Genomic DNA, 9127 nt, shown 5'->3' with positions numbered 1-9127 from the left:
GGGGGGGGGGGGGGCGTGATGTTGAGACGGTTCTGATAGAACTCGTACTAGCGGGGAGATCAATAAATTCTAGGCCAGTGGTCTGGATGCGAATTTTCTTTGCAAAACTTTCGTTCAGTATGAATTCAATGAAAAAATTATTTCAATACGTATAAAGGATCTTGCTTCTAGATGAGAGTTGAAGACTCGAGGTAAGACAGGGGGACCACGAGAAAAAAAATGGTTCAAAGGGGGCCACGGGCAAAAAAAGGTTAAGAAACACTGTTCTAGTGTATAGGTACCCAAATTTTGTGCTTGCCATTGCCCCCTTATTCAGAATTTTTCTCTTATCATCCTCCAACTAAAGTGAACCTGTAGGATCCTATCATAGCCCCCACAAGGGGTGGGCTGATAAGGCCCCAGCCCTGGGGCCCGGTGGGATTTTAATAATTTTTTTGTTTTTTCACGCTATAAATTCATCATAAAGGGGCCACGTAAAATATCCCAGCCTAGGGGCCCTTCTTCAGGATGTGGGGGCCATGGATCCTATGCTAAATCCGTAGCTTCTATCGCCGCGCCCCGGACCATTTCATTGCCCACTTTGGGAAAGTGGCTTTGTAAAATTGCTACTGTTCTAATGGCTCTAACCGTGAGTGCGTCTAGCTTATGTTATTCTTCTTCTTTTCTTCTGCTTCCCCCAGGAATGATATGATTGTAATCGCAGCTCCACGATCCAAGAGGCGCAACTCAAGTATCTTTTATGTAAGGCGACTTGATAAAGCCAAACTTATGTGCCTATCGTCCATTGTTTGACGATACTAAATTTGACGTTCGTCGAGTGTGCGTTGCTTGGCTCGCAATGAAATATTTCATGACATCTGTACGCATTGATGAGAAATTTCAGCAAACCACTCAAGAACAACACATAGGACGCGGGTTTAGTGACGCATTTTGACTGAGCTGACCATATTTGCACGAGAAAATACAGGACATTGGTTTTCGGAAAACGGGAAAATACAGGACAGTGCCAATTATGGCCAATAATGATACGGAAAGTAAACAAAGTTGTCAACTCGTACCAAAATCACAGAAAAGTCAGTGCTAAAATAAAGTGTTACTACAAATTGCAGTGAATTAGAAAAAAAATCCTGATAAATATATGAAGATGTATTCTTATTTGTAGTCGTAATTATAGTAATCGATTATTTGAAGAATAAAATTAAGGATAAAAAGTCAAGTTGGTTTCGTTGAAAATACGTGAAAAACTGGGACATTTTTGCCAAAAAGTTCGAACAGAGAGAAAAACCAGGATGGTCCCATAAAATACGGGACGTATGGTCATTTTATTTTTTTTATTAAAATAGAGTGCGGCTAAAGTGACCATACGTCCCGTATTTCCCGGGACAGTCCCGGTATTTTCTGTGTTTTTGGCTGTCCCGACTTTTTAGCAAAAGTGTCCCGGTTTTTCCCGTATTTTGCACGAAGCCTACTTGAATTTTTATTCTTTATTGAAGTCAAAGATTGAAATTATTTTCAACTTATAAATTATATTATGATAACTACAACTATAAATGAGTATATGAATCTCCCATATTTGTCTTAGTGAAAATTTTTTTTCGTGGAATTCATTTTAATCCATTGCAATTAGCAGTAATGCTGCATTTCCCGCCATTGTGATTTCTCCGTTATTTCAACAATATTTGGCAACTTTGTTCAGTTTTGACGTCATTTTTGGCGATAATTGGCGATGTCCCGTATATTCCCGTATTTGGAATCCCAATGTCCCGTATTTCTCTCGAAGAAATATGGTCAGCTTAAGTGCGGCACATTTGCCCATTGATGACATAACTTGAGTGACCATATGATCCATATTTCACGTGACATTAACGCATTTCCTGGCAATTATATTTGGTGTTCCCAACTTTTCCTAAAAATGGCCTGTTCCTTCTCGTATTTTCAACTAAGCTTGAATGAATTATGTATTCTCCTTTTTACTGAAATTAAATACAAATATCATTTTCTCAACTCTTAAAAATAATATTATGATTAATATGACCATTCATTCTGTATTTTCCGGGACATTCCAATATTTTTATGTAATATTGGCCATATCCCGACGTTTTTGTAAAAAAATATCTTGTTTATTCACGTATTTTCAACGAAGATAATTGCAATTTTTAGTCTTTGTTAAAATTGAGGATTGAAATTAATTACCTTCTCAAATCAAAAATACGACTAAAAATAAGAATATCCATCTTACATATTTGTCATGGTTTTTTTTTAGTAGAATTTATTTTACTCTACTGCAATTTGTGTGTGTGTGTGCAGTAGTGCTTCATTTTGTACCATTGATTTTTCAGTGATTTTAGACAGAGTTAGCAACTTTGTTTATTTTCGGTACCATTTTTGGCGACAATTAGTGATGTCACGTATTTTACCGTAATTGTAATCTAAGTATATCGTATTTTTCTTGACGAAGTATGATTAGCCTGATTATGATATTGTTACGAAAATTATGTAAATAGTGAATCATTTATATTATGTCATCTTTCACCTATAAATAATCGGTGATACAATTCTCTGTAAGTACCGCCAAGTTGTCACGTTTATTAGCGACAGCTCCGATTCGGCGATGTCATGATGCCAAACAGGAAGTGTAAAAATGTCACGCGAATCGTGGAGATTTTTCTAGAAGGTTTATTTTCACGTACTTTTATAATGGTGCCGCCAGAAGAGAACTAGAGCAGTTGTAAAATTTTAGTTGGAAGACAAGGTCTGATCAGTCGGTCGCGCTCGCTATTTTTAAATCACGTTCCGTCAAGATCCCTGCTTGTAAATACAGTACGTGTAAAAAGCTGTTCTGTGGAATAAACCTGTGACGTCCTGCATCTCGTTTCATCCTCTGCTCATTTCAAGGACTTGTGTGTGAGACATACAGTTCAGAACAATATAAATATTTGTCATATTAAACGTTTTTTTCCTCGAATTCATTTTAATTCTTCAGCCCTGGGGGTCCGGGACAGTTCTCACAATTTTTTGTTTTTCATGCTATAAATTCGTTATAAAGGGGCCCCTGAAAATTTCGACCTAGGGAATGTGGGGAGCATGTCACTACGGTTTGCAATAGTGATTCATTTCCCGCTATTGCGATTTTTCGATGATTTTAGCAATAGTTGACGACTTTGCTTACATTTGTCATCTAGTGACATGTAGCGATTTTTCTTGAGGAAATATGGCCAGCATAGGCAAAACTATAAATCCATCTCTGATACCTCATACTTCATTTTATTTGGTCAGTTCGTTGATGACCTCATGTACTAGTCTCTGATTAGGAACTTTAAAAAGATAAAATGACAAATGCATTGGAATCCCCAAGAATTGTTTACTTTGAGCTGAGTGAGCGACTAGCACCCCCATCCCCTCCCCCCAGTATGTGGAACTAAGTCCGAACCCCAGATGGGGAATGGTTTACCTCGTTATGCATTTTGCCTGTTGTGGTCTCGTATTTTTATTTGGTTTTTCTCGTCCAATCGTTCGGTATCGGCTACAAAATGTTTTTCGTTTTAGTAAAATGGCATGGTGTGACAGGATGTGGCATAAGTTGCAATGAAAGCAGGCAGTACTTTCTCACTTTTTTTTTCCACGTTCTCGAAACCCCCGGTTCATTCGTGGCTATGACAGGCAAAGCAAACGCAGGAGGGTGGGGTTGAGTGCGTTGGGGCCCGTAGTTATACATAAATATAAGATGGAAATATCTTTATATGCAGTTTTGAACCATTTCTTTAATTTAAAATTTTTGAAGATTACTCGAAAAATTTCTCTGAAAAAGATTCCCGGTACAGTTCCTCTCTCCAATCCGAACAGTGTGACCTAATCCCAAAGATATGCTCTGTGAACGTCCTTGAAATAACAACTACACGTCAGATGAATTTCGATTTCTTGTAACTTCTGAGCAGAGGTACCGACGTGAAGAAAACATGAAAGATCGCCAGTATGTACGGGACTCGAAACTGTAAGAAAGAGGGGGAAGAATGCGTTGCATTGAATATTCATTAATTATGGGAGGGTTCAGCCAGAGGCCTCTGCACTGTTTGCCATAAACATCATTCAGACTACCTAGCAAGTTTGCCACATTTTGAAACACAGCATCCTATGTCGTTTCTTCTTATTTTGGTGTAGAATCTTCCTGATTGGCTCACAAATACCGCATAGTGATTGGATGTGGGCATAGAAATCGCCAATTCTGAGCCCGATAATTTCTTTTCCTCACAACGATGATACTTTCAGGCAATTTTTTCCCCTGAATATTCTGAGGGAAAATGAACTTCTTACTGACGTCAAGCAGACTGCGGTGGCCTTTTATCTCTAGGAGGTGCTGGTTCAGCCCCTCCCCCCCCCCCCAAAAAAAAAGAAAAAAAAATGTGGCTCAAATAGCCTCAGTCCGCAAGTTACGGCACAAAGATAATGAAGCTAGAGATCAAATGACTATATCCGTCCGATCTCGGGCATGGCTGACTGGATGAGTTTGGTCATGTGACACATTCCGGCTAACGCGCTGAAGATGAACTTAGATATACATTTTATATTTATATTCGAAGAGAGATTGTATTCAATCGTAGGGAATATATTCCCTAGGTCGGACGAATAAAGTCACGTGATCTCTAGATTCGTTGGACTTGTGCTGAGTCGGCCGTGTAGGGACAGGCTTAAGTATTTTGCTGCCCGGATGCAAAAACAGCTTTGCGGCTCTCTAAAACAGGTTCTGTCAAAACCCTAGGCCAGAGGGTTCGATGTCAGAATTTTAGGTCTTAGATGACTGAACACTTCAGACCTTAGATATCTGAATTTTAGAACTTAGATGACTGAATTTTAGGTCTTAGATTATCTCTAGACTTTAGGTCTTAGATCTCTAGATTTTAGGTCTTAGATCTCTAGATTTTGGGTCTTAGATATCTGAATTTCAGATCGTACATGTTTGAATTTTAGATCTTGGACAATATTTTAAGCTATTGCTTTGTTAAGTCAAAATGTAAATTAAAGTCGTTTTTTAAAGTTAAAATGTAATCAAATCATTTTTATTCCGTTTTATGGCCCCTAAAATTTAGCGGCTCGGTGCGGCCACGTTTGTCGCACCTGTGACCGTGTTATGAGTAAGCCAATATCTTTCGCTTAGCGTGACGCCCTTGACGATGTATGGAGCCAAAAAATGCATGTGGGGCAGTAGCAATATATATTCTAGAAACTTTGGAGAAGTAGGGTTTTTTCAACGCATAGGCTCACCTGGTCACGGCCTGAGAGCGTATTGATAGAGATTCGATACACAATGATTTTAGGGAGTAAGTACAGTCAAACCCCGATTTAACTCCACCACATGTTTCATCGAATTATGGAGCTATAACAGGGGCGTAGCCAGAAATTTCGTTCGGGGGAGGACCACTTTCATTTCGGGGGGGGGGGACCAAAGTGACAGAACAATGGATTTGGCCATCTTTTTCCCTTTTTTCGGTCATTTTCTCACATTTCGGGGGGGGGGACCAGACCCCCAAGTCCCCCCCCCCCCTGGCTACGCCCTTGAGCTATAACGAGTTTGGCGTTATATCGAATCGAAAATTAACCCGTGTAATCCCTATACAATACATGGAAGATTTGTTCACCGAAAATTTCTTGCGCTAAATGGGTTTAGTGTGACATCGGAGGCGCTATGGCGGGGTTTGACTGCATATAACTTGATAGCAAGCACATATTTTAACTTAATAGGGGTCTTCAGAGCATTACTTAGCCCGAGGGCAACTATTAGCATTACGGGCACGCATGAGACGACAATGCGAAGTAATTTTTAATCTATTTTTTACGAGCACTTCGCTGTTCGCTCAAAACCTAAAGAGTGCTTGCTCTATGCTCGTGCCAATACCTTCTAGAGCAGACTACTCTAGAAGGTATTGCTCGTGCCCGATTTCGTTCCCAAGAGGTCGTGATGAAAGCTGCGTTAAAGATGTATCCGATTCTTCCCATTGTTAAACCCATAAAAAAGTGCTCGCAGCAATATAGGATGAAGTCTCTCCTGCCACATAATTTAAAATAAATAAATAAATAAAAAATAAATAAAGCTTTTTTTTTTAAACTGAATGAAATCTGACTGTGTGAAATAAGAAAAAAAAAAGAGAGTGGTTTTTTTTTCAATCAAGAGGGAGATCATTCTTATCTATTTTACATTTGTCATCAGAGTCATTGGGAGAGAAGAAACCATTTGGGGAGACCACACAGGGTTAGCCAGACGTTCCGTATATGCGGTATTCAAGAGCGTACACAGGAGTGGAGCATGTGATACATTGTGCATTCATGAATTATTTGTGGGGGGAGGGGGGTTGGATTCTGGAATCCACGTTTGCAATTACAGCAGCGCTATTCACTGCGAAGATACCATGTTTTTAGACGAAGCATCACTTCATCTCCCAATAAACCACGACTAAAAAGCACAAAAGACTTTCCGTGTTTTAATGAGTGTCAAATTATATCCGAGGCATGTATTTAAGTAAGTACCGTTTTGAAATTCTGCCGCTTTTTTCAGTGCTGCGGTCAACATTCCGCGCACGCGCACTGTCTACCTACATCTGTTGGCAAACCACAGACGACATTACGGAAACATTTGGCCATGTTTAGGTTTGTTTGTGAGTATTTAAAATACCTCCGCAGATCAGAATGCCTCCGACTGTGAAATACGCGCTGTGATTCGTTTTCTTACTGTTAAAGGCATGAAAGCGGCTGAAATTGATAAGTGTATGGAGGAAACATTATAAGCGATGGAATGGTACGGAAATGGGTTGGAGCTTTTAAAGATAGCCGCGCGCACACAAATGTTCATAATGAGGAACGAAGTGGGCGACCTTCTGTCATTACTGAAGATTTGGTGCAGAAAATTGACGAAAAATTCAGGGAGAACAGACGCTTTACGGATTTGTCATTACCTAATGAGTTTCCTCAAATTTCTTCCAGAAGTGTTCTCTATGAAATTGTGACCGAACACTTAAATTATCGAAAGTTGATAGAAAGTTAACTCGTTATTGCAACTTTCCATCATTAGAAACATGGTCAGTTGGCTTGTAATTAATTGGTCAATCAGTTTTTACACTTCGTACGACATAAAGAAAAAAAAATTGGACACAGCAATTTTTTTTCCGCGATAATAATCAATTCTCACGATAACATTTTCTACACCTGTTTCAGTGATAGAAGATTGCAGTACGTATAAACAAGAACATCTGTGTTTGCACTTGACATTTTCATGAATTACGTCAGAAGAATCACGTCAGTAAAGGCGTCAAGGTTGATCTGAAAATGAGGAGCTGATGTTCACGTGTAAAAACTGAAGAACAAACGTCTGACCAGAGAATCTGATGAAATATGTTATGTTGCATTATTAAATACTAATACATATACAGTGATACCCAAAGTTACGCGATTTCACAGTCACACGATTTTCTGTGAAAAATACTAATTTTTGAGATTCGATCTTAATCACGGGATTATTGCTGAGAGAGTAGAGATTATTAAGTGATAATCAAGTGAAGAATTGTTTATTTGATCAGAATTTTATGTGATGAAACTGCACTGATTTTAAATAGGCTACAGTACATAAAGATGAAAACTTTATCAGGATTCAGAAATTGAATCCCAAGGCTTGTGTAGCAGGCCCGTCATTTAGGGGGGCGGGCCCCTGCCCCCCTGGCTTTTGAAAATACACTGAAAATGGTATATACGTATACAAATATATATATACGTACATTGAGTACATGTGCTTTGCCCCTCCCCCCTCCCCTCTCCCTGGAAAAAGTTGAAATGACGGCCCTGTTGTGTAGTATCTTCCATTTTTACATAGGTCACAATTTCATACTTGAAATCCAACGTTATTGCCAGTCTAAGGCCGGGATTTTACACTATAAAAGTTTTGTAATAGTTCTTTTATAAAACTTGAAAAATGCAACCAATTGGCTTATTGGTTTTTTTTTTTTTAATTTTTTTTATTTATGAAGGCATAGTTACGTACCATATAGTAGTGCAGCTATGTTAAGTAGGAAAAAGACATCTTCACCAAACACCAACTCTGGCCATATCGCTATATTGCAATTTACTGCCATTAGTGAGATGGATTGGAAGTGAAGGCGCTGTCTATCGGTGGTCGCCTCGAGTTCGTTAGGGAAAATATCTTATATATATATCCTCCCTTGGGTTCGAACGCGGGACACTGACAACAACCTTCACGATGGTAGACGAGCATCTTACCACCATGCCACTCGGGCACCTAGGAAAAAGACAGGCACTTTCCCTAAATTTCGGTCCTAATTAACTAATATTCATATATATGTGTTTGCAAAATCGTACCCCGACTTACGCGGTTATCGTCGGTCCCATCTACACATAACTTCGACGTACTGTACGAAATCTAATATAATATCGATTGGACCTTACCCACTATACAGCCCACATGGATTTGCCCCGGGCGGAAAAATCCTAGTTACGGCCCTGGTTGAGGCATAATATTTTCAGCGGTTTTTAAAATTTTCCTCATCCACATTATAACTGCCATATTGGAAATCACTAAACCTTCAAGATATTGCCCCCATTTTTTTCCCCCCGATTCAAGCTGATAAATGATACCCTCCCAACAACACAAAATAATAATAATAGTAAAAAAAACTATCGTTTTTTGTTATTTATTGCTGTACTACCTCGAAGGGAAAAGAAAAACATCGTCTCTCTCCCCTTCTGTTATCAGACTTTGAATAAAAGCTGACTCCCCCACTGGCAGTTGATTGCCGGAACGGGGAGGAGGAAACATGTTATCAGGAGAAAATCCCACTAACCCAAGCCCATTTTTGAGTTCTGAGAGAATTTTAAGAGCCCGAAATATTTAGGGACTGAAGTTTTGAGAGGGTTTTAAGAGCCCGAGATATCTCGGGATTGCCGCTGTAAGGTTCAACACTCTCGCTTCACAACTACAGAGTTTGACTGATAGTCATGGAGGAAATGAAAGGAAAAAGAATTACACGGACTACAGAATTAATAGTAAAATAATAACTATAAATTAGTAAAATTTGTGCTGGCACAATTTTCAACATTTACCCAGTAACATTTTAATCCACGAGAATCC

Source organism: Pholcus phalangioides, unplaced genomic scaffold, assembly GCF_987345545.1.
Source record: "Pholcus phalangioides strain wild (caught in Gottingen) unplaced genomic scaffold, Ppha-v1.0 ptg000007l_1, whole genome shotgun sequence".
Classification (NCBI taxonomy): Eukaryota; Metazoa; Arthropoda; class Arachnida; order Araneae; family Pholcidae; genus Pholcus; species Pholcus phalangioides.
Note: the sequence above shows the minus strand (reverse complement) of the source record.